Raw genomic sequence first — 27186 nt, 5'->3', positions numbered from 1 at the left:
ATCAAACAAGTTCTAGAGTAAGTTGAGACCATACAAATTCACAAAATTCACATAAAACTTCTCTAGGTATGTAAAACGATTAATGATCATTATAAGCATATTAACAACTAGACTTAAGCAATGAGAATTTTTCCTAAAAATTATAATCAATTTCAATCATATTCTTATCATAGGCTTTTTGAAATTACCCAAGTACCCCTGTAATGTAGCGGAAATATCTACCAATTCACTCAACAAATTGGTTAGTTGTTAAGCATGCAATTAATTTAATAATTAAGCAATAACATAAAATAAATAAATTGTATAATACTAAGATTGGCATCGAAGGGAAACCCTTTAAAGAACTCTTTAAAAGTAAAACCCTACGGGGTAGCCAAACCCAGGAAAGTCAATCTTATTATTTGAAAATCAATTACAAGTACTCATCAATTACAAAACCTTTGTAATTTGACTCTCTTACTTGCCCAGACAAACGACTCGTTTGTCTTCTACAGCGGTAGCAGCCAGAACCTCTGGCGATCTTCAAATATTGCCTTTCCTCCTAGAACTCTAGGGGCTGAAATCCAATCACATGATCCTCCACACACGAAGCACGATCACACTCAAAGAGAGATCACAAATATGAAAATTTACTAAAAAATTTTCTCACCAAACAATGCACTAGAAAGTGCTCTAGAAAATATGTAGATCTGAATCTGTGGATCCTAACCAGTACGATCCTTTAAATAAACAATCTGAAAAGAGTTCTAGTTTCAGTAGGATTCTGCTGACGGATAGAATCTGTCGTGAAGACGTCTCTTGACGGATTGCTGACATGTCGTGATAACTCTTCTCTGTAGTTACTGAACTATATTCCAACTTCTGTTCTGGATAATTGCAGATCTTTTTGAATTCGAATTTCATGTTGCTGACTTATCTAACCAACCTTAAGATTCCTAGATAAACTTAATGTTGTTTAAAATAAAGTCAACAATTATTTTACATTCATTCAAATTCAAACTTATTGATAAGATAAACTCTATCATTTTAGTCACCTAATCCTATACAAACTCATCAACTTAGTCACCTAGTCCTAGCCAAACTTTACATCTACAATCTCCTCCTTTGGCGGATTGGTGACAAAGTCAACTTGAGGAATGTCTTGCATCTACACTTTTTATTCATCAAACCATATTGTTTTTATTATCATTATTATTATTATTATTAGTATTATATATATATATATTTTCGAAATAAATAAAAGAATTTATTTCCCCCAAACTTAAATATCACATTATCCTTAATGAGAAAGTGGAAGAAAAAATAAAGAAGAGAATGAGAGAAGGTAAGAGATGCCCCCTGATTTTTTTCCAGTTCTGCCAATTGAATATTTTCCTTGAAGGTTCAGCCATGTACTCCTTAGATATCTCCTCGCCTATTCGTTCCTGTAAGATGAAAGCAAAAGAATAATATTAAAAAAATTAAATAAAATAAAAACTTGAGTTGCCTCTCAAAAACGCTTTATTTAAAGTCTATAGGTAGACATTATCCTCTCATTATTTATTGCTGGCAAGATCGATGGAACAATCTTTTGAGTTAAAGTCTCCATCCGCATAGGGTTTTAATCTCTGTCCATTTATTTTAAATGTGCCTTTTGTCTCGTGATGGACTTCAACCACCCCATAGGGAAAAACACAGGTCACCACAAACGGTCCCGACCACCAAGAACGCAACTTTCCCAGGAAGAGTCGAAGTCTTGAGTTAAATAATAAAATTTTCTACCCGACTTCGAATTCCCTTCTCAGAATATGTTTATCATGCCATCTTTTAGTTTTATCTTTGTAAATCTGAGCATTCTCTCATAAGCATCATTTCAGAACTCATCCATATATTGGATTTGCAATATTCGCTTCTCACCAGCCGCTTGTAAATCAAAGTTCAGTGTCCTCATATCCCAATAAGCTCTATGTTCTAGCTCCCTAGGTAGATGACATGCTTTTCCGTAAACGAGTCAATAAGGCGACATCCCGATCGATGTTTTGAATATTGTTCGATAGGCCCATAGTGCATCATCTAACCTTCTCGCCTAGTATGCGCTTCAACTCCTGATTAGACAACTCGACATGGCCACTCGTTTGAGGATGGTCTGGTGTCGCCATGTGATGGGTAACTCTATACTTAGTCAATAGCGCTTCAAATTGGCGATTGAAAAAATACTTCACACCATCACTGATTATGGCCCTCGGAGTGCCAAATTGGCAAAAAATGTTCTTCTGCAAAAAATTCACTACGACCCTCACATCATTGGTCAGCAAGGCGACTGCTTCCACCCATTTGGAGACATAATCTACAGCCACCAAAATAAATTTATTAGAATATGGGTGGAAAATTACCCATAAAATCTATACCCCAAACATCAAATAATTCAGTCACTAAAATATTGTTTAAAGGCATCTCATATTTCTTAAAAATGTTGCCAACCCTTTGACAATGATCACATAAATTAACAAAATTAAAAGAGTCTTTAAAAATAGTCAGCCAATAAAAGCCGCATTGTAAAACTTTGGCTGCCCTTTTTGCTCCACCAAAGTGGCCGCTCGCTTCCAAAGAGTGGCAGTGTCTAAGTATGCTCTTCATCTCCTCCTCGGGCACACATCTCCAGATTATCTGGACCGCGCAATGCCGATATAGAAAAGGTTCCTCCCAAAAATAATATTTCAAGTCCGAGAATAACTTCTTCTTTTGTTGATATGTCATCTCGGCCGGGAGAATTCTGAACACCAAATAATTTACCATGTTGGCATACCGTGGAACGACTTGTATAGCCATTAATTACTTGGTCCGAGAAGGTCTCATTAATTGGAAATTTCTCCTCGCCAACAGCCTCTTTAAGCTCAAGATGAGATAAGTGGTAGGCCACTACATTCTTGGTACATTTCTTATCTTTTATTTACAAATCAAACTCCTGTAATAGCAAAATCCATCTTAGCAGACTTGGTTTTGCATCTCTCTTCGATAGCAAGTATTTAAGAGCTGAGTGATCGGTGTAGACGACCACCTTTAAACCTATCAGATAAGAACAAAATTTGTCAAAAGCAAACACAACCACTAACAATTCTTTTTCAGTAGTAGCATAATTAAGTTGAGCTTCTGTTAAGGTCCGACTTGCATCATAAATAACATGAAAATTTTTATCTTTTCTTAGCCCCAAAACAGCCCTTATAGCATAACCGCTAGCATCACACATTAATTTAAAAGGTAAATTCCAATCTGGTGACACAATGATAGGTGCTGAAATTAATTTCTTCTTCAATGTTTCAAAAGGATGCAAGCATTCCTCAGAAATTCAAACTGAGTACTTTAATCAATAGATCACAAAGAGGTTTAGTAATTTGGGAAAAATCCATGATAAATCGATGATAGAACCTGGTGTGACCTAAGAAACTTCTCACGCCCTTCACATTGGTTAGTGGTGGGAGTTTGTTAATAACTTCTATCTTTGCTAGGTCAACCACAATTCCCTTGAAGGAAATGCGAGGGCCAAGCACTATTCCTTCCTCGACCATGGAGTGACATTTTTCTCAATTTAAAATAAGATTTGTCTCCTTGCATCTCTGCATAACCAAAGATAAATTAGATAAACAATTATCAAAAGAGTGACCAAAAACTGAGAAGTCATCCATAAAGACTTCTAAAAATTTTTCCACCATGTTCAAGAAGATGGACATCATGCATCTTTGGAAAGTGGCTGGCACATTGCAAAGACCAGATGGCATGCGTCTATATGCAAAAGTGCCATAAGAACAGGTGAACGTGGTATTCTCTTGATCTTCGGGTGCAATGGCTATTTGATTGTAACCGAAATATCCGTCTAGAAAATAGTAGTAAGTGTGGCCAGTAGGTCTTTCTAGCATTTGATCAATAAAAGGTAAAGGAAAATGGTCTTTTCAAGTTGTATCATCCAGTCTTTTATAGTCTATGCATACTCACCATCCCGTGACCGTCCTCGTCGGCATGAGTTCATTGTTATCATTCTTGATCATGGTTATCCCTCCTTTCTTTGGGACGACTTGCACCGGACTTACTCATACACTATCTAAGATTGGATAAATGATCCCAAAATCTAAAAGCTTCAATAATTCTTTACGCACCACTTCTTGCATTGATGGGTTCAGTCTCCTCTGGGGTTAGATGATCAGTTTGAAATTATCCTCCATTAAAATCTTGTGCATGCAAATTGAAGGACTAATTCCTTTGATATCCGTGATGGTCCAACCCAAGGCCATCTTGTGTTCTCGCAAAACTCTCAACAACTTCTCCTCCTCTACATCACTCAAGGAACTATTAATAATAACTGGAAAAGTAGAGTCCTAGCCTAAGAAAGCGTACCTTAAATTTGATGGAAGCGGTTTGAGTTCAAGCTTAGGTGATTCCTTACTTGGAGATGTCTGTCAAGATGAGTTTCACTCTTCCACTTTCGGTTGTATTGAAGGAGGAAAGGATGATGTAGCTTCCAAATATCTCTCACACTTCCTAACCTCTTCATCTTCGAATTCAATAGAAGTAGAGTAAGTAAACCATACCTCAAGTGGCCGCTTTGGAAACTCAGCTCCATAAGTCTCGTCAGCTATTACCATGTCTCAATCACTTATTTGAAAACTAGAATGTACCTTGGAAGGGAATTCCATAGATTTAAATACATCAAAAGTGACCTGCTCCTCGCCGACCCTCAAAATAAGTTTCCATTTTTGGATATCAGTTAAGGTTCTCCCCATCGTAAGGAATGGTTAGCCTAGTATCAAAGGGATCTCCTCGTCCTCCTCCATATCAAGCACAATGCAGTCGGCCAGGAAAATGAACTTTCATTAGTATGTCCTTAATGAGTCCTTTCGGGTATTTAATAGATCTGTTTGCCAACTATAGATAAATAGTGGTCGGCTTTGCTTCTCCAAGACCTAGGTTTCCTGAAAACAGAGAAAGACATTAGATTAATACTTCCCCTAAGTCGCATAAAGCTTTATCAAAATGGAAATTTCCTATAGTGCAAGGGATAGTAAAACTCCTCGGATCTTTCAACTTAGGTGACAGCTTCTTTTGTAAAATTGCACTGCTCTCCTTGGTTAGCATTACAGTCTCATGCTCCTCCAACTTCTGCTTGTTTGATAATATATCCTTAAAAAATTTTGCATATTTAGGCATTTGTTCTAAAGTTTCAATGAGAGGAATATTAATATGTAGTTGCTTAAATATACTCAAAAATTTAGAAAACTGATCATCAAATGTTATTATTATTATTTTTTAATATATGCGGAAAAGAAATTGGTGGATCATAAATTGAAGGAGAATAAGTTTCAAATATAAACTCCCTGGATTTCTTAGGTTTTGTAGCCCCTTTATTCTCCTTAGTTTTTTCAGCTTGCTGGTCGGTCACATCCCACTCTGTTTCTTTCACCTCGGACTCAGCATCCTTCATCTCAGATTCCATGTTTTTGGCAGCTTCTGCATCTCGCTCGGTATTTATTGTTTGCGGCTGGTCATATGTCTACCCACTTCTCAATGTTATGGCTTTGATGTGTTTTTTCGGATTGGTCACAGTGTTGCTCGGTAAAGTCCCTGTTGTCCTCTTGATAAGCATGTTTGAGAGCTGATCGATTTGCGCCTTAAGATTGCGGATTGAAACCGAGTTGTTTTGAATCACCATATCAGTCTTTTGCATGTACTGTATAATCATATCTTCAAGTGTCGACTTCTTCTCTTGCTGTGGAAATTGTTGAGGTGGTCTAGCCGGCACTTGGTTATTGCTCCAAGAAAAGTTAGGGTGATTTCTCCATCCGGAATTGAACGTGTTTGAATAAGGATTATTTTAACGTTGGAAATTGGACACGTAATGGGTTTGTTCATAACTCGGTTGGGCAAAAGGATTCCCCACTTGGCAATCTACACTTGAATGACTGCTTGCGCAATGATCACAAAAAGATTAGTTTGAATAACATTAACGTTCATCTTACCTAGTTGTCGTGATAGATTTTCCATCTGCGCAGCCAACATGGTAATAGAATCAAGTTCAAAGACTCCAGCCGTCTTTCTTGGCATTGCTTTATCTGCAGACCATTCATGGTTGTTGGATGACAATTCTTCGAGAAGTTCATATGCATCTTCGTGGGTCTTACTCAATAATGCTCCTCCCATGGCCGCATCAACCATAGATCGATTTGTGGGTCCCAAACCATTGTAATATGTCTGTACTTGAAGCCAGGCTGGGAGGTCGTGATGTGGACATTTGCGCAATAAATCCTTGAATCTCTCACATGCCTCATATAATGATTTACCCTCAATTTGGGTAAAGGTAGTAATATCATTCCTTAACTCCGTTGTCTTGGCCGAAGGGAAATATTTTGCTAAGGATTTTTCTGACAACTCCTCCCAGGTGGTGATGATGCTAGGCAGTAAAGAGTTCAACCAAGCTTTTGCTTTTACCTAAGTGAGAAAGAAAAAAGTCTCAATAGAATTACATCATCTGTCACTCCATAGTGTTTAAAAGTATCTCAAATTGGACATTAGGATCCTCCTGTGACAGCCCCCAACTGGATAGTTTGTTGAATCATTTGAATGATGGCTGACTTGATCTCTAAGTTATTGGCTTGTATAGATGGACGCCTTATACTAGATGTCACCCCATGGACAGAAGGCATAGCATAGTCTCTTAATGTCTTGTGCTCCTGGTTGGCCATATTAAATTTAGATACGGCGACCTATTTCTTTTTCTCTTTATTAATTTGACGCAAGGTTCTTTCAATCTCAGGATCGAAAAATGTATGCTATAATGATTTAGATCGGGGCATAAACTTCTGATTCCTGAAAAGAAAAACCAAATTGTGATTTAATTTAAACGAATTCTTAAAAATAAAATTCAAAGTAGTAAAAATCTAGCTAGTATCAGTATCAATAACAAATAGCTAATCCCTAGTAATAGCACGAAAAACTTGTTCGAATCAAAATATCTGCAAGTACACATAATTGTAACAAATAGTAAAGTGTTTTTAAAGAAAACGGATGTCGAACCCAAAGAGATTAATTATGCTATTGAGTACTAAAATTTACTAAATTAATTACTATTTGGAAAACTAAAATTTAAAAAATAGATTGTCTAAATTAAACTGAAGAAAAGAACATTAAAATTTAGATTTTAAAGATAATATGAGTAGATATAGAGCATTTGATTTCACACATCAAATCCCACACAATTTATTCTTCCTTATTATAGAATTCTAATTATCCCAAGTTGATGATAAAAATCCCTTAACTATTCAATATTTTCTCTCAAAAAATACTAAAACTATCTCCAATTAATAACTTCACATCTCTATATGAATTTAACTAATTGGAAACTCATTAACTTTTTTAGATTTTACTTGAAAATCACACTAATTGCAGTAAAGTATCTCTACTTTCGCTCAACTAATGGTCCTTAATACTAGAGCTCTAATCACAAATCACCTCTCAGTCTCATTGTGATTCAATAGATTGAACAATAATTAGCTAGAAAATTTCAAGTATTAAGAATAAGGAATAAACACTCAATCATGAAAATATTGTAAATACTATAACTTAGAATATAAATTGTATGTTCAATGCTAGACTACATCAAAACTCTAGAAAATAAAATTAGTTCATAATGAAATTGAAAAGAAAAAGAATAAAACTAGTGTTCTTTGTTTGAGTCGATTGATGAAGCATGCAGTTCTTGCCTCTACTCCCCAAATCCGCCTCCTTGAAAGAAACTTCAAGAATAAACTCTGGAATATTGGACTTTAAAACTCAGACTCTCTCCCTCAATTTCATGCTAATGATATGATTATATTGGGTAGAAATAAAACCCTAATGTTTTCATGATTTCCGCCTAAAGAAATCGCCTAACTTTTACGACTAATTTTTGGAAGCCTCGTACGTGCTCCAGGAGTCAGAATTTAGAAATTCTTATTAGAAAAAAGTTGTAGCCCTTTAAGGTAACTTTACAACCCATCAATAATCATATCAATCGGATATATGAGTAGAATGTTCTGATCGAAACACTCAAATATGTCCAGGTTGTCTCCTAGTGTATTCCGAACTTGGACTTCTTATGGATTCCTTTTGTGATGTCGTTTACGTTGGTAACTTTCAAGCCCTTTGCTAGTTGTTGTCCACGATGTCATTTACATTGGTCTTTTAAGTTGATTGGTTAGACTAGTCACCTAATTTAACCACACAAAGCCTTGTTGCCAATTCTTGTCACCATGGGGTCTCCTCGCCTAAATCTCCTCGGCTCTCTTCAAATCTCATTACCTCTCATCAGTCTGGATCCGTAGTCTCTTCTTTTGTACCAAAATTCTATCTTTTCGCCCTAAATCTTCTCATTCCTTCAATCCAAGAAAATAAAGAAAAAAATGTAGAAATTAAATAAAATCAATCATATAGAAGGAAAACTGTCACTTTTCATAAATAAAAGAGTAATAAAAATCACACTTATCAAAGCTTGTTGAACTTGTTGTTCCTGAGGAAATGACCTTGGAATTTCCCCTTGTGTATTAATTCTACTTTTATACTTGGAAGCATAATTTGGTGAGTATGAAATTTTTGCCGAGGATGACTGGTGAAACATAAAATTTTCTTGCAAAATGAAAAAAAAAAAAAGGGTTGTTAGATTCTATGAACCTCTTCACAGATTGGGTGACATTTCTTACTCTCTCCTATTGATTTTGTATATTGTTCTTCTTTTTGTTGTTTACATTTTCTTTTCTTTTTTCCCTTTTTTGGAGTGCATGTCTGTTTGGACCAGAGACCAAGCATCACTACTAGTCAGGTCTGAATCATTTTCATCCATTGAGTCTGCATCTGTATCTTTAGAGTCCTTATCTAAAAACCTAAGTAACATGGAAGGGGATGAGCATCAAGATAGGGAAGTCATGAACCAAAATAGGACATTAAGAGAATACTTGCAGCCTGTTAGAACTAGTCCCCCATCTTGCATTATTCAACCTCTAATTGCAAATAATTTCAATTTTAAACTTGGGATAATTCCCTTGAGACTCCATTTTCATGGCATAGAATCTTAAAACCCTTATTTGCATATTAAAGAGTTTGAAGAAGTATGTTCTACATTTATGGATCGTACATGTACTGAGAAGGTCATAATGTTGAAATTATTTCCTTTTTCCCTTAAAGATAAGGCTAAAACATGGCTAAATTCTTTAATACCTAGATCCATTGGGACTTGGCAGGAAATGCAAATTGATTTCTTTAAAAAAAAAAATATTTCCAACGCATAGTAGGGCTGTACAGAAACCGACACAATCGGTTGCCATCGACAGGTACCGATCGGCTGCGTCAAGAATTGGCCGGAACAGGTGGAGAACTGGCCGGCGTGCAGTGGAAATTTGAAGAAACCGACATATATTTTTTTAACACTTACAATGCTAGTTGGAGAAACCATCCTAATTTCAGTTGGAGAACTGAATAGTAGACCTTTTCCTCTACAACACCAGGTCGCTATATACCCTATTCAGCACCACCAGGACCCTCACAATACCCCAACCAACCACACCTCATTCCAAAGAAGAACCTAGAGGAATCTATACAGCAGCTCACTATTAACCTCCAACAGTTCATGCAAAGTCAAGCAACCATAAACAACCAAAACTCCCAAGCCATAAATAACATTAGAGGGACCCTAACAAAAGTGACTACCACTATGAGTGCCCAAGAAAAAGGAAAGTTTCCAGCCTAACCACCACCTAACCCATAAGGGCAGCAACCTCAAGGTATGGTAAAGGGGGCCATTGTGAAGGCTGTAAAAGCCATTACAACTCTAAGAAGTGGTAAGCTCCTGAACAAACCTGTCCACAGTACTGAAACTCTTGTTCTTACCATGCCTGCTCCATTTCCTCAAAGGTTGATTTCTTTACAAATAGAAAAACAAGCTTATGAGATTTTGGAAATTTTTAAGCAAGTCAGAATAAATATCCCACTTTTAGATGCAATCAAACAAGTCCCAGCCTATGCAAAATTCTTGAAAGACTTATGCACTCTCAACGAAAGTTAAATGTTCAATAAAATGCTTTTCTCACTGAACAAGTCAGTGCTATAATTCAGAACCATACACCACCTAACACGAGGGCGTGTGGGGCGATTTTAGGCAAGTCTTGCTCTAGTTTCGCTAGGGCTTTCTAAGGGGAGAGGGATGTCGTCGGGGGATCTCAAGGCCCTCCGACGGTGGCAGATAGAATTCGTTCCTTCACCGTGCTAGTGTCGATCATGCCTCAACCCATCCCTGAGGTCGTGGTCCTGTTTCGGCCTCCAAGAGTTGTCAAAGGTGAGGTTTTTGTACAGTTTTCCAGAGTGAAATAGAGAGATCGGCGGTTCCTTTTTGGTTTGCTATGGTGATGAAGTTTGGCCCTCCTTAGATCGGATCTGAGTATTTATTAATGGGAGATGGGGTCTTTCTTCTCAGCCGGTTGTTTCAGCAATGAGGAAGCCAAGAAACATGTTTGTCAAATTCTCTTTGGAGGATGATTTTCTCAACGCCATGTCCTGTGAAAATAGTGATATCGATGGAGTTAGCTATCGAAATTTTCAATGGATGGTGGATTTCTTAGAATATGTTGAACCTGTTATGGCTCCTGTTTGGATTCTTTTGCTGGGGCTTGCTCCGAATTTCTATCAAGAGTCATATATGCTCAACATTATAGCACCGGTGGGTTCTCTCCTTCGGAGAGACAATGTGACTAAATGTGCGACATGCACAGACGAGGTAAGAGTCTATGTTTTGATGGATGTATCTCAGAAACCAGTGTCTCATGTATGGATTGGAATGCCTCGACAACCTTCCAGTGTACGTCAGGAAATTGTCTATGAAACGCTCCTTGCTTTTTGTTCCAAGTGTAATGCTCAAGGACATAATATTGGCACCTATAAGATATTGGCGAAGGATAAAGGGAAAAAGAACGAACTAGATCAAGTGTGGAGGCCGCAAAAGTTAAAGGAACCAGAGTTGTTGGTGGTATCGGACACAGGGAAAATCTCAAATTCGATGGTTTCAAATGAGGTAATGGTGGTGCCAATGAATGGTGGTCAGGGGACTAGGTCCTCTGTATCGATTGACCCGGTGGGTGCCGTTTTGGCTGTCACGAACATTCCTCTTGAGGTTAGTAATAATGGGGTCTTAAGGAAACTTCTTTAGAGGTTAGTGATAAATTGGGTGACCATTGCGGGGATAGAGTGTTGGTTGGAGATGATGAATTGTTGCTAAAGGATAACTTTGATGCGGTAAAATTTGAAAGTTGGTCCGGAGCATGGTGAAAATGTGTCCTTTGATCCAATTGACCCGATGGGCACTATTTTGACCTTCACGAACAATTCGATGGAGGTTAGTGCTAATGTAGCTTTTACGGAGAAAACCCTTGAGGTTGGTGGGTAGTACTGGAATTTTTGGCAGGAATGGTACGTTGCTTGTTAGAGAGGATAGTGGTCCTTGTATTACTAATAGCCTCTCGGATGGTGTTGCATTGGAGGATCTGGATGCTAACTTTGAGGAGTTAGATAAGGAGCATTCTGCTTTGAGGATGGAGAAGTCTTTGGCCAGGCGTGAGATGGAGAGATCAGGGTCAGTTTCAGATTCAGAGGGCGTGGGTGTCTTACCTCATATAGCTAAAGAAAAAGATGGAGTGTCGGATACTAGAGTTTTGAAACCGAAAGTGCAAACTAGTATGAAATTACGCAGCTCCACAAAGGATCCTAGCAGGCTTGATATATGTTAACGAATCTTATGTATTGGAATTGTTGAGGTCTCGGTTCCTCGAAGGCACAAATGCGTGCTATGCTGAAATTACAAAAACTGAAATTATTAATTGTTGTGGAGCCTTTACGTCAAGATAGTAAGCTTGTTCGTTGGCAAGGCATTTTAAAGTTTGATGCCTTGTATTCTAATGGTGGCTTTAGAGGTAAGTTATGGGTTTTCTAGCATGATGACATCCAAGTTAATATTATTCAGGAGTCGAATCAGCATGTTACTTTTATGATTAATTCTATGTTGATCGTTTCTGCTGTCTATGTAAAATGTACATAAATGGAGAAAAGGCATCTCTGGGCTGATCTTGTTCCATTTGGAGTTTTATAGATGCCATGGATGATTATTGGCAATTTTAACACTATTCCCCATGATGGGGAAAGAAGAGGAGGGTGTCTGAGATTGCCAAGGGCAATGGAAAATTTTTCCTCCTTTATCCAAAATGGTGGTTTGATCGAAGTGCATTTTTCTAGAAATAAATTGTCTTGGTGTAATGGGCATGGTGGATTGGCTCAGAGCTAGGTCGGTTGGATAGGGCTTTGTGCAACACACGGCTGTTAGATATTTGTCTGATGGTGTCAATCAAGTATTTATCTTGAAAATCATCAAATCATGCACCTATGTCTCTTCGGTTGGTGAACTCAAATATGAGGTATGGCCCAAGTATTTTTAGATTCCAGCAGATGTGGACTTTGCATGAAGATTTCTGGGAGTTTGTTTCTAATATATGGAATGAGGAGGTGGGAGGAGCTAGTTTATGGAAGCTAGCAGCTAAGATGAAAAAAGTAAAAAGTGCTCTTAAAAGCTGGAACTGTGAGGTATTCAGTTCGACTACATTGCATTTAAAACGCCTGGAGGAGAAAATTGCACAAGGGGAGGCACAACTGCAAGAGAATTACTCCCAAGAAGTAGAAACGGAGATGCTTGCTTCACAAGCGGAGTTAAATTCTTGGCTGGAAAAAGAGGAAGTCTGAATTGAATAAAAATTTAAAAATACATGGATAGAGCATGGAGAGGTTAATGCTTCTTTTTTTGCAGCTTTACAGACTAGGAAGAAGAGCATTATTACATCCATGCAATTGCCAGATGGAAGAATGTTGTCTATGCCGGAAGAGATTCATAATGAAATGGTTTCATACTTTGTTGTTTTTTTGAGTCACAGGTCGACAGCTTCAGTGCTTCATTTATCTGATGTTATTCAGGAAGAGGTGAGGGCATCTGAAAGTTTGGATATTTTCCAGAGCCCAATGGAGCAGGAAGTTAAAGATGCCTTGTTTGATATTTCGATTAATAGTAGTCCAGGACTAGATGGATTTAATTCTGGTTTTTTTCGACATTGTTGGGATTTCATTAAGATAGACTAGGTTGAGGCCGTTCGGGATTTCTTTGCAGGTACCTTGCTACAGAGATACTATGTCGCTTCTTTCATTCTTTTGATTCCGAAAGTACCGAATCCATGCTCATTTGACAAATTTAGGCCAATTAGCCTATGCTCGGTTGTTTATAAAATATGTTCAAAGTTAATTGTGACTAGATTAACTATTGTTTTGAGTCGGCTGATTTCTGAAGAGCAAGGAGCATTTTTACCAGGAAGAAGTATTTTTGAGAATATAAGCCTTACACAAGAGTTGGTTCAGGACATAAATAAACCAATTAGGGGGGGTAATATCATGATGAAAATTAATATGGCCAATGCTTATGATACAATTTACTGGGAATTTTTGTTACAAGTTCTGAAAGCATTTGGTTTTGCTTTGGAGGTATGCAACCTGATCTCTAATTGTGTATCTTCGTCTTGGTTCTTTGTGGTTATGAATGGCACTTCTAAAAGTTTTTTCAAGGGTGGAAGGAGTCTTCGTTAGGGGGATCCTTTATCCCCTTATTTATTTATTTTGGTGGAAGAGGTCTTTTCGCGGCTTCTACGTAATAAATTCTAGTCTGGGCTTATTGGTTACTATTCGTAGCCTCGTAATGGTCTGTTAATCTCTCATTTATTGTATGCAGATGATATGGTTGTTTTCTCTAATGGTAGGAAGAAAGATGTGGAGAGGATTTTAGACGTTTTGGAGCTCTATGCCCAGTGGTCTGGTCAAGTGGTCAATGCTTCCAAGTCATTTTTTCTTCTCAAGCCGTATACCAGAATCAAGATACAAGGAATTGCTTTAAGTGTCTGGCTTCTCAATGGGGCACTTTCCAGTGAGGTACTTGGGGGTTCCTATCTTCTCAGGTAGGTTGAAGTCGTGTTATTTTGATGATTTGTTGCTTAAAATTTCTAAAAAGATTGAAGGTTGGAAGATGAGGTATCTTTCTTCTAGTGCCCGATTGCTTTTGCTTAAGCATGTTCTTTCAAGCTTGCCGGTGCATTTATTATCTGTATTACCAATGCCCAAGCAGAGTTTTGGTAAAATTAACAGGTTATTTAGCACTTTTTTCTGGGGTTCGTCAGAAGGAATGCCTAAAAGGAAATAGGTAAGTTGGGAGTCGGTTTGCAAGCCCTTGGATGAAGGAGGTGTAGGGCTGAGAAATATTGTAGATGTTTATAGCTCCCTTCAATCCAAATTTTCCTGGAAGTTCCTCTCGAAGGATACTTTATGGTTTCTTTAAAACCAAGTATGTGAAGAATCAACATATCTCTCTTGTTGATCCTTCTAAAGTCTCTAGATTTTGGAAGATGCTTATTAAGTCGGTTCCTCTTGTTGTTGAGAAATCTGTTTGGTGTGTGAAAGAAGGGAACTTATCCTTTTGGCATGACAAGTGGATGGACTCAGGTCCTATATGTCAAGCTGTACAGATTTCGGATTCTTCTCTTTTAAAAAGAAATGACTGTATGATTGAGCATAGTTGGGATGTGGATTTGATTGTTTAGCTAGTGGATTAGGAGGTTGCTGATGATATTTTTATCTCGTGTTGGCGGTACTAAACTAGGGACGGATATGTTAGTATGGATTGGTAGTAGGGATGGAAGATTTTCAACAGCAAGTGCTTGGGATTCGATTCATATTTCGGTTCCAAAGCATCAATGGACGGACTAGACTTGGCACTCAACTTTGCCAAAGGAATTTTTTGTTGTTCTATGGAAGGCTATGACCAATAGCCTGAGTGTGGATGAGCAGATTAGGCATATTGGAATCCTAATAGTCTCTAAATGTGAATGTTATCCTCAGGGCTGTTTTGAAGACTTGAATCATGTTCTATACAGTGGTAAGGTTGTTGCTAGATTTTGGCAAATGTGTTCTAGTTTCTTGGGTGTTCCCTATGTGGCTAATCGGTCTTGGTTGGCTACCATTGAAGCTTGGTTTCAAAGAACAAAGAAGTCTTCAAAGGTTGGTAATTTGATTGGTGTGGTTCCATGTATTTTAATATGGAATCTATGGATATGGAGGTATTCGGCATGTATGGAGGGATTGTTTTAATAGTTTTGGAGGAAGGTTAAATATTGGCTCCATTGGGTTGGTTTGAGGCTTAGGCAGTCAGAAAATCTTCATCAACGTGACCAAGAAACTTTAGAGGATTTAAATTTGCCAGCTGTAACTCATTCGAAAAGAAATTTTATTTCAGTATCTTGGGAGAAGTCGGAGTTGGGTTGGTTCAAATTAAATACAGATTGTAGTAGCTTGGAAAATCCGAGAGAGTCGGGTGCTGGGGGCCTGCTTCAAAATCATGGTGGAAATCTGGTTTTTGCCTATTCTAAACATATTGGCTTTGGTCAAATAATAAAACTGAGTTTTTGGGGGTCTTATTTCGATTGCGTAGATGTATGACCATGGACTTGGTGAATATTGTTGTTGAATTAGACTCGTCGTTGGTTGTGAATTGGCTAGAGAAAGACAGATGTCAGGTTTGGTACCTGGAGGATTTTTTTGGAGGAGATAATCTTGCTCATCCGAGGCCTTAATATTTGGTTTAGACACGTGTTTAGAGAGGGAAATAAAGTTGCGGTTTGGCTTGCAAAAGGTGGTAGTACTCGGATTACACAAAAGTATACGTCAACTAACATCCCAAGGGAGCTCAACGGGATTTTATGCTTGGATAAATGTGGTTTGTCGTGCTTAAGAAAGAGGTAATTTGTGGTCATCTGGTTTGGAGGCCATTACGTAAAAGGCAGGATTCGTTTACGGTTACGTTGTTTTTTTTTACGTTTACGTTGCTTTTTATGTTTAGATTGGTGCAGGCAGAGTTTTCTTTTGGACTTGATCTTTTCATTGTATTGATCTCATTAATAAGTGTTCTGGTTGTTTTATGTTGTGTTTTGGTTGTCAAAGTTTTGGTCATTGACTCCTGGGATGGGCATATATGTAAATCCTGTGGGTCTTGGATGTTGCTACGATTTTTTTCCGCCATAAGTGAGGTTTTTTTTTTCAAATAAAAGTGAGTCGGGGTCATTCTTGGACATGTGACCTCGTCTCTTCATTAAAACAAAAAAACAAAAAAAATACACCACCTAAATATAAGGATCCTAGTTCACCCGCTATCTCTTGTATCATAGGAAATTCAAAGATTGGCCAAGCTTTGTTGGATTTAGGCTCAAGGGTAAATATGTTGCCCTTTAGTGTGTATGAACAGCTGGGTTTGGGTGAGTTTAAACCTACATCTATAATTTTAAAATTGGCTGACAAATCCATAAAAATTCCTAAGGAGATTGTGGAGGATGTACTAGTACAAGTAGATAGATTTTATTATCTAGTAGACTTTGTAGTGCTGGACATGAAACTGATTGCTCAATCTAATACTTCCTCTGCACCAGTAGTCTTAGGAAGGTCTTTCATTGCAACCTCTAGTTCCATTATAATTTGTAGAAGTGGGGTTTTAAAGTTAAGTTTTGGTAATATGACCTTGGAGCTGAACATTTTCAATTTGTGTAGGCAACCTCAAGAGGTGGAGGAGGTGCAGGAAGTCAATGCCTTGGAAGCCATTTTTATTAGGAATTCTTTGTTCAATTATGAATTTAATGATTCTCATCTTGATGACACTGACTGTGTTTCCACTATTTTTGCAGGAGGAAATCCAAATGACACACAGTGGAGGCTTAAGTTTGAGCCTTTGCCCCTATGTTGGAATCAACAAGACCTTTAAATGAGAAGATTCCAATTTTGGAATTAAAATCCTTGCTAATAGAGTTGAAGTATGATTATTTGGGACCTGGAGATTCTTCATTCCCAGTTGTAAACTCATCTCAGCTCACTGATCAGCAAGAGGGTAAGCTACTTGAGGTGCTAACACAGCACATGTCTGCCATTAGGTGGACTATTGATGACATGAAAAGTATAAACCCCTAACTTGCTCTCACGGAATTTATTTAGAGGCGGGGCTAGACCTTCTAGAGAAATGCAAAGGAGATTAAACCCCACAATGAAAGAGGTAGTGAAAAAAGAGGTCTTGAAATTGCTAGACATAGATATTATCTACCCTATAGCAGATAGTCAGTGGGTAAGCCCCATTCAACTTGTACCAAAAAAACCTGCGGTCATTGTTGTGAAAAATGAAAAGGGAGAGTTAATACGCACAAAAATGACAACTGGATGGAGGATGTGTATAGACTATAGGAAGTTGAATGTAGCTTCTAGGAAAGACCATTTCCCTTTAGCCTTCCTTGGCCAGATTCTAGAAGAGGTGGCTGGACATGAGTATTATTGTTTCTTAGATGGCTATTCTGGGCACTATCAAATAGAAATTGCCCCTTAGGATCAAGAGAAGACTACCTTCACTTGCCCCTTTGGGACATTTGCTTTTAAAAGAATGCCCTTTAGTCTATGCAATGCCTCAGCCACTTTTCAGAGGTGTATGTTAAGCAATTTCAGTGACCTAATTGATGATATAGTTGAAATTTTTATGGATGATTTCTCAGTGTTTGGAAAAACTTCTGATTCTTGTTTAACTAACTTGAAAATTGTTTTTGCCAGGTGTGAAGAGAAGCAGTTGTTATTGAACTGGGAAAAATGACATTTTATGGTACAACAAGAAATAGTCCTTGGTCATATTGTCTGTGCAAGGGGTATTGAGATTGATAAATCTAAAGTTGAACTGATTTCAAATCTGTTTGTGCCTAGGAATGTGAAAGATGTTAGATCTTTTTTAGGCCATGCTAGTTTTTACAGAAGGTTCATTAGAAATTTCAGTTCAATCTCAAAACCTCTATGCCATCTATTAATGCATGATGTTAGTTTTGCATGGACTGAGGACTGTCAAAATTCTTTTGACCAATTAAGATCTTTTCTCACCACTGCTCCCACAATCCAACCCCCAGATTGGACACTTCCCTTTGAACTAATGTACGATGCCAGTGATTTTTTTGTGAGGGCTGCACTTGGCCAAAGAAAAAATAAATTGCCCTATGTAATATACTATACTAGTAAAACTTTGAATAGTACTCAGAAAATTACTCCACCATAGAAAAAGAATTACTAGCTATAGTGTTTGCATTAGAGAAATTTAGGGCCTATCTGCTTGGTTCACCTGTTGTCATATTCACTGACCATGCAGCACTTAAGTTCCTATTGACCAAGAAAGATGCAAAACCAAGGTTCATTAGATGGATCATTTTGTTACAAGAGTTCAGCATCACAATAAAAGACAAAAGGGGGTAGAGAATGTAGTGGCAGACCACCTATCTCAGCATACACCAGAATCCACTATTCAAACCCCTTTAATCTTTGACTTTTTTCCTGATGAACAATTGTTTTCAGTTCAAGTCTTACCTTGGTATGTAACGCTCGTCTTTGTGGTGTGACTTTTTATAAAATGATTTTAGAAAGAACGAGGGAAATTACCGTTCGATTTAAAACTTTTTGCTTCCGTACCCAGGGTGCAAGACTCTACGTTATAAAATAAAATGTGCTTTGAGAATAAAAGAGGTTTACAGCAGAAAGCATTAATCTTAAGATAAAAAGGTCTCTCATACAGTTAAAACTCTCATGCCTAGACTTTTGTGCTCTTCCCCTTGGGCAGTGTCTGTCCTGACGTGTACTGCCCATTTAGTCCCTATGGGGGAGGGGCATACATAAAAACTAAAATGAGTTGATGAAATAGGTTTTCATTCATGCATTCATCATACCATACATACTATACGTACATGCATACATGCATTCGTTTGCAAACATCACTAGACGGGGTTTTCTTTAAAAGAGATTTTCTTTTTGTAAAATGTATCTCTCGTCAGTGCCTTCATTTCTCAAATAATTCGTGCATTCATACATTCTTTCTTATCACTATCCTTGGCCGATACACACTGTTATGCCCCATGTGTTGGGATTAGCGGTCTTCCTTTGGACCCGGAGTCTACCTGTGGCCACGGGTTGGGAATCCCATGGGGGTAGCACTGGGTGCACTACTAGTACTACTTACCCGGTATTGCAATCTGCCCATTCCTTTGGTAACCTTTTCATTCATTCATATAGCCGTTACATATTTTCAAACATTAAATATTCAGTCATTTCATTCAATTCAGTCCTTTCAGTCCTTTCCTTTTCAATCCTTTTCATTTAACAGTTCATTCATGGAGAAACATCATTTAAGAGCATGGGTTTAACATCATCTTTCATGGCATCATTTAAAGTATCACTTCATGGCATCCTTAAAACATCAGTTCATAAGGACCTCTTAAAACAACATACTTTCTTCGAGTCGTTTAAAGCATCAGTTAAAGCATTAGGCATAAGCCTCAACATTTTTTTTCATGGAAAATACATACAATAGATATTACGTATAGTCATCCATTCACATGCGCACAATTAATACTTTGGGGCGTAAAAGGAGCTGCCAAGAAGGGTCATTACATACGTATACCTTTGAACACTTAGCACGCTTTTCGTAAAACATCTTTTGTGTCGTTTCGTAAGGTGTCGTAAAGGAAAAGTATTCCATTTTCATTTCGTATATTTTAGAAAACTCTAGAAGAGTATGAACGTAATATTTACCTGGACTCCATGCTACTTTCATATCATGCAGTCCATTCATGTGCGTGTCAGATGGAAACCTACATGCATACACATAACCTTGACGTCATTCTTTATCTAATGCATAAGCAACTAAACTTAGAAGACATAAACTACAATTCACTTGGAACACTCTCCTTCTATCTCATGCTCTTATGTGCCTTTTCCTATGTTAAAGCCTTCGGGATTCACTTACGGTCACTACATCTTCCAAACTCAAGGTCTTACCTCGAGTGCCCATCCACTAAAGTGAACCCCTGATTTATCCTAGGATTAAGACACTTCATCTTACTCTTCCTATTGACCACATTCTGGCGCATGATTCCGATCGAAGGAGTCATGCATCCCAATCCTAGACAATACACCCGTTACTACCTCCATGCACCTTAGCTCAACACGTTGATCACATGCTCGTAGGGACAAACACCATACTTCGATACCAACCTTCTCTTAACCAGGCTAGCATGACTCTTCATGCTACCTGCTCCTTTTGACAGTTCATCCCAACACTTAACACGAAAAGACTCCATTCACAACTACGCCTTACGGCACGTCATATAGCTCGAGACTACTCCCAAACTACACCATGACCTTATCACATCATTTGACATCCTACTATGTCATTTCTATGCCACTCCTAACTCATCACGAGTACGGTCCCTCACGTACTCCTATCACATCGTGACATCTCGTCACGTTCCTGCTACGTCATTCCTACACTAACTCCTCAACCATCACAAGCACGACTGCTAGTAACTATGTCACTTCGTGACATTCCCCAGTCATGCTTCCGCTGCGCACTCTTACACTTGTTCTGTCATTTCACACATACTCCCAACCATAAGTCAATTACAGTGACACTTGTCACCTCAAACTACAGGCCACATCACAGCTGCTTCGGGACACTATTCCACAGTTCCTAATACTACTCACCACGCTCTACGCCCATCAACCACACAACCATCCTTATCTAAGCGACACGCTACACGAAGTGTCACTTCACCTCATGGAGTACACTCCATTCACGCATGCTACGCCATATCATCACTATGGTGAACATGCCATATGGTGCATCACTCCATCACATGGAGTACACTCCATGTGTACTTCCTTCACACACGCTACGCCACACAAAGTACACTCCGTGTACTCTTCCCAATCCACACTTCACAGCATAGTTCACAGCACTACACAGCACAGTTTCCAACTATGCCTAATACTTTACATCCACAACACATCACATCTCCATACTACACAAAGAACTCCACAAATACTAATAGCGCAGTCCACAACCTAACCAACCAACCAACCAACCAACTAACATATAACATAATTAACAAGGGAGAGAGGGTTATACCATCGTCGGGGTAACCCGTACGTTGCTTGCTGACCGTCACAGTTGATGATGTCGGAAGGGTCATACATGGCAGCTAACCCACGTACAGTGGCTGTCCACCACATAAAGTGGCGGTTTGGGCTTAGGGCTAGGCTAAGGAAGGCCAAGGGGGCTGAGGGTGGGCTTCCAAGGGGAACTCGTGTGTCTCAAAGCATGGAAATGGGGGGAAAAGCTTGGCTGGTCGTGGCTGGCCATGGAGGGGCTTAGGGGGTTCCTGGTGGAGTTATGGTGCTATTAGGGAGGCACCACGGAGGTAAAAGGTGGCGGATCTAGCCATGAGGTGGAGGGAGAGTCTGTGAGAGAGTGAGAGAGAGTGGGGGAGCTAGGTGGTTCGGCTGAACATGGGGGTGGCTAAGGGAGGTCGCCGGTGGCCAAAGGAGGCTCTAGTGGAGGTGGGATGGCCAGGAGACTGCGGTGGAAAGGGGAGAAACATGTGTGAGACCCATTTATGGGTTGTGTACGTGTGTGCGACGGAGAGGGAGAGTGAGGTTCGTGGTGGCTGGGTTTGTGAGAGGTGGTCGCCGATGTGAGGTGGTGGAGGTGCGGTGGCTTGGGTAGCCATGTACGGTGGTGCACGAGAGAGAAATGGGTAAAACCCATTTCGGTGGAGTTACCGTAGGAGGAGAAAGAGGGCTGCGTGGGGTTCATCGGTGGTGAGAGGGTGCTTACTGGCATGATAGGAGGTCGTTGGTGGTGGCGGTGAGACCGGGCGGCGTGCAGCAGCACTGGGCTGGAGGAGAAGAGAATCGGGAGAGTGGGAGAGAGGCGTGCGGCGTATGCTAGGGGAGAGGGAGAAAAGAGAGAGGGAAGGGAAAAGTGAGGGAGAAAGAGAGGGGGCTTGCGTATTTAATCCAGGCCCTTCATCTTGGGATTCTCAAAACGATCTAACGATGAGGAATTAAAACATTGATTTAAAATGCGTAAACATTAACTTAATTAAAAGCACTAAGAGGAATTAAGGTAGAATATTATTTAAACTAAACTTTAGTTAATAAAATAATATTCCTTCATCATTAATAAAATAATGAAGTCTTATTAATATCTTTAAAAAAAGAATAAAACCATTTAATTAATTAAAGTTTTCAACATAATTTAAATCTCATAATATTTTAAATAACTGAAATCATTTTAATAAATAATATTAAAATGATTTCCAACAATTATAATATTTTTGGAGCTCTTCAAAAATATTATAATTGTCTTATTTAAAATCAAACTTAGTTCAATAACACTAGAAATACCCCATATAAATATTTTCAATGCATTTAAAATACTGGGCGTACTTTAAAAATCACATAATATCTTTAAAACATGCCATCGAGGTTTGACACGCATAACGAGACTCACAGTCGCTAGGAAGAAGGGGCAGACTATTACATAATTTTCGTCCCCGAAATTTGCTTACGTTAGAAAAAAGGAGCGGGTTGTAACATGGTATGCTGACCTGGTTAATTTATTGGTGACAAGACAGACCCCAACCCACTAGACAACTCAGGATATCAGAAAAATGAAAGCTGAGGCTAAGTTTTTCTTTTACGATGACCCGTATCTTTTTAAATATTGTTCTGACCAAATAATTAGGAAATGTGTTCCTAATGATGAGTTTCCTGCCATTCTATCTTGTTGCCATTCTGAGGCATGTGGAGGACATTTCTCAACCCATAAAACTATAGCCAAAATATTACAAAGTGGGTTCTGTTGGCCAATCATGTTCAAGGACACTTATATTATGTCAATGCAACCCATTTTAGTATAGAAATCGTTGATTGCAGGGGAATAGATTTTATGGGGCCATTTCCTTCATCTTTTGGGTACTTATATATTTTGCTTGTTGTTGATTATGTCTCTAAATGGGTAGAAACAATTCCTTGTAGAAACAATGATCATCAAGTTGTTTTGAAATTCCTAAAGGAGAACATTTTTGCAAGGTTTGGCATGCCTAAAGACATAATCAGTGATAATGGAACCCACTTTTGTAACAAACTTTTCTCTGTTTTAATGAAAAAGTATGGGATTCAGCATAAGGTTTTGTGGCGCCCCCAACCCCTGCTTGGGATTGGACGGTGACTGAGACGCCGAGACAAGTAACACAAGGCTATACACCCCTCATTCATGACAGATAATATGCTATGCACCAAAGTACACTAGCAGTATGCAATAACGTAGCAGTGGAAAAATAGCAAAAGTCGGATAAACTAAGCAATGTGATAAGTAGCTGCAAAGCACATGGCACCGTACTAATATCATATCCACATTGTCCAAAATATAAACATGTATCATAAAGAAATAACATCCCAAAACACGGGACATCCTCAAAACATAGTTCCACAAAAGTTGAGGTCTAAAACCATAAGTACTGTTTTCCTTCTTTTTTTTTTTCCTACCAAAATAACTTAAGTTCTTGTACCCTTCATAACCATTGTCACATCGGGAGATAGACACCAAAAGATCCCATGGGATTGCTAAGGCTCGAGCAGTAATAAACCTAATTCCTTTGCCACTGCCTTTGCGTCAGCCGAGGCCTTTGAGGCTCGCTCCAGATAAGTAGACTGCTAGTCCATATTCCACCAAAACTTCATAGTCTTAGAGGGTTGATAGATCGTAGCATAGATCTTGGTCTCACTAATAGTATTTAAGATCTCCCTGAGAAGCTTAGCTGTATGTATTAATGCATCAGCAATGTAGTCATGACGAGCTTGAACAGTGTACTCGTCCTCTATCAAGGAACCATCTGGGTTCATGTTTCCTGGGTATCTAGGGTACCTGTAACAACTTCTACCATTCCTGCTGGGGAATGGTAGTGGAAACTATCATAATAAGATTTCAAGAAATCTCAGCAAGTAATCACATAACATACCACAGTTAACACAAGCATATAAAAGGTATATCATGAAATGCGTGCATGGACATGTACTTGACTTATCCCTTTGACCAAAACTTGACTTATGCACTTGACCATTTTCAAGAGACATGTAACAGAGACTTTAGTTTTTCAAAAAAACTTCTTAAATTTTTCTTGATCACGTGAACTTAATCAGAACTTGTCTTATCGGAACATATGACAAGATTTGCATAGAGTAATCCTTAGCATATCACGAGATTTTCATCATGTGATCCTTATCTTATGAGCTCTTATCTTATCCTTGTTCATAGGGTGGACACAACACAGTTCCCCTTTGCATCGCTTGTTCCTGCTAGTTATCGCACCATCAACGATCCATGTACCGTGATGAATGAATGCGTCATAAACAGAAATTCATATTAACTCGACCTTACTTCGTCGAGTGACATGCCTTATGCACCCACTAATGTTAGGCGCTTCCTCACTCCAGTATCCTTTGAAAAGAATCCATTCGAGGCTCATCGACGGTACTTTGTTGACCCAGGAGTTACCACTCCATTCTTAAGCACTCCAAAGTGGACAGATGAGTTCCATTAAGACATTCCCCCTCCCTAGCACTTGGAGTTGTGATAAAACTTATAAAATTTTTTCTTTGAAAACACTTTTTGAAAACACTTTCTTTAAAAACACTTTTCTCAAATGCATACGACACAAGCATAATATGTTCATTTCATAGCATGATAACATAAACCATATAAGATATCAAAACACATATATGGAACCATGAGAACTTGCTTAGGCTGAAACTCATAGGTACAAAAACATGAAGATTTATCACTTAAACATGAAATCATAGGTTTTTGACCAAGGTCCAAAAGTTCCAAGACATATTCAAACCGAAACATCACATTGCATAAACCATCAACCTTAATCAAGTAAAAAATGAAACTTATAGAAGTATTTCATAGCATTTTCATCACAAATCCGAAGCATATAATTCCTTCCTTAGAGTTACTCAAGATCATATTAGCATATTCAAACAAACAATCAAGAGATAGCAAACAAAGTAATTGAAACCATGAAAGGATTTACACAAATATATACAAGCATTAACCAAGAGTAAGTTGAGTGTATACTTACAAACATCCGTGTAAAGAAATACTAACAAGCTGTAAATCCGAACATACGATATTAGAAAAAGTAACTAAAAGCCCTATCTCATGTTCTTGAGTGTGTGTGTGGATTTGTAGGGCATCACTTGGTCTTAAACTACTCGGCTCCTAGGGTTTTTAGGCTAAAACCCCTTCATTTCACTCATGAAGTAAAACAAAACCTAAGATAAGCAAAGATACATGTGGTGGTCGAAAACATGGAGGATGAACTCCCCCTTACTAATCGGCTTCAAGGGTTTCCTAAAAACCCTAAGTCATTTTCCAAGAAAATGGTAGAAAGTGTGGTTGTTCTATCATTCCCAAAGTCCAATGAGATTTGAATCTCATTTTCAGATTGAGAAAGTGAAATGTGTGTGTAAAACTAGAGGAAACCAACCCTTACCTTGTCTATCCTTGATGGTGCCAAAATTCCATTTCTTGAAAGGATCCTCCTTGTTTGGTTGGAAAGAAAATACGAGAAAGTGCGGGAACCTTCAAGTGAACATGCGAGATTTGTGTGGAGAGAGTGAGAGCTCATGCAATTTTCGAAAAAATGGCAAGGGAAAAGCCCTTTGGCGTGTACCTCTTCTGTTTTATAAAAGACCATTCACTTCCCCCCTTGGTTGCTTCCAAAATCCTTGCATGGATGACAAGTGGCATAGATTTCTTCATCCCCTTTCTCTTTTGCCGAAAATGCCTCTTGGAGTTCCCCACTTGGATTGCATTGAGAGGGGACATCTTGGGGGTGGCGTGTAGGGTTTCCCTTCCCTTGGCTGAAATTCCCTTCTTTCCCATTTATGTCATTCCTTTTCTTAAGATATTGAATATTTCTTCAAGGGTAGCTTGGTAAAACATTAGATGCCTCTTCCTTTTCCCAACAAGTAACCTTTGGCATGGATGACAAGTGGCATTGGGCGTGTGCCATAGCCCTAGCCTTCCACTCCTTCTTATTTTCCCAAGTTGATGCTTCATCTTCCTAATGCTCCTTCCTCAGGTGACCTTTCATGTACCATTGATCCAAAATAAGCTAAGTGACAAGTTGAATGGTGTGCTTGGGCATGTGCTAGCCAAAAACCTAACGGCATATTTGTCCTTGATGCAAAATTCTCTTCACATATTCTTCTAGAAACTTAGTGCATGCTTGACACTTGGCAAAAACTGACTAAATTTGAAATCCTATGTGCCTCCCTTCGGTTTCCATGCAAAACTTCTAGAAAAGCTTCATTTCACTTACCTAGGACCTAGGCTTCCCTTTCCAAGAAATCTACCTTGAAACTCAAATTTTGGGCAAGGCAATGGGTTTGGCATGTGGGAAGATGGGCTAGCCAAAAATCCCTTAGTCTTCGTAGGTTCCGTTTGCCCCTTGATTCATCTAGAAGGTTTGTAGCCAGTTGACAAGTGGCAATTCCTCTAGGGTAGGCGTGCAAGCCATTCTTGGTGCTTTTCTACACTTCTCTCTCCCCTTAACCCACTATCAAGACTAGATTCAAAGTGTAACATTCTAATGATACATGGCACTAGTGGCTTAAAATTTGGGTCATGGGCATAAACCATTGGGCCTTGTTTCTAAATAGGGCCGAAAATTACAAAGTAATCTAAAGTCACTCTCCTTTTGGGCTCAATTTACCAAATCAAATACTCTAAGGCCTTCCAAAGTAACTAAGGCTCCTAAAATGCCATGGCAATCTAAAAGGAACAAACTCAAGTCATCATAGGTTTCCTCACCTTATCACCCCTAGAAAAATGGCCAGGCTGAATTAGCTAATAGGAAGATCAAACATATTCTTGAAAAAATTGTCAATCCTAATAAAAAAAGATTGGTTTTTGAGGTTGTTTGATGCTCTTTGGGCCTATAGGACTGCTTATAAAATAATTCTGGGTATGTCACCATATAGGTTGGTGTATGGCAAAGCATGTCATCTACCTATCGAGTTAGAACATAGAGCTTACTGGACCATTAAGCAGTTCAATTTTGATACTGATCAAGTTGGTTTAACAAGGAAAAATTTTTGAATTTAGATTATTTATAAATTATTTTTATTATTATTTTATTTTTATTATTA

The 27186-nt window shown here is 38.6% G+C and overlaps 1 non-coding gene and 1 pseudogene across 1 annotated transcript; both read left to right on the top strand.

Moving 5' to 3' along the window:
- The first annotated feature begins 6241 nt into the window (after window positions 1–6241).
- LOC121247953 lies at window positions 6242–6348 on the top strand. The gene has a single exon (XR_005937353.1). It is a non-coding gene; the product is annotated as a small nucleolar RNA R71 (small nucleolar RNA).
- A 10780-nt stretch (window positions 6349–17128) lies between these two features.
- Window positions 17129–26961, top strand: LOC121247313 (annotated as a pseudogene).
- Window positions 26962–27186: the final 225 nt, after the last annotated feature.

The sequence above is a fragment of the Juglans microcarpa x Juglans regia genome, chromosome 1S (genome assembly GCF_004785595.1).
Source record: "Juglans microcarpa x Juglans regia isolate MS1-56 chromosome 1S, Jm3101_v1.0, whole genome shotgun sequence".
NCBI lineage: Eukaryota > Viridiplantae > Streptophyta > Magnoliopsida > Fagales > Juglandaceae > Juglans > Juglans microcarpa x Juglans regia.
This window is presented reverse-complemented; position numbering and strand designations above follow the sequence as displayed.